We start from the raw sequence: 243 nt of genomic DNA, 5'->3' as shown, positions 1-243 counted from the left end.
TGTGTCTGTGTGTGTGTGTGTGTGTGTCTGTGTGTGTGTGTCTGTGTCTGTGTGTGTGTGTGTGTCTGGTGTGTGTCTGTGTGTGTGTGTCTGTGTGTGTGTGTGTGTGTCTGTGTGTGTGTCTGTGTGTGTCTGTGTGTATTTCTAGTCTTTTCTAGCAGCCCGTGTGTGTCTGTGTGTGTGTCTGTGTGTGTGTGTGTGTGTGTATTTCTAGTCTTTTCTAGCAGCCCGTGTGTGTCTGTG

This window comes from Bison bison, unplaced genomic scaffold, assembly GCF_000754665.1.
Source record: "Bison bison bison isolate TAMUID 2011002044 unplaced genomic scaffold, Bison_UMD1.0 scf7180017864516, whole genome shotgun sequence".
Lineage (NCBI taxonomy): Eukaryota > Metazoa > Chordata > Mammalia > Artiodactyla > Bovidae > Bison > Bison bison.
This window is presented reverse-complemented; position numbering follows the sequence as displayed.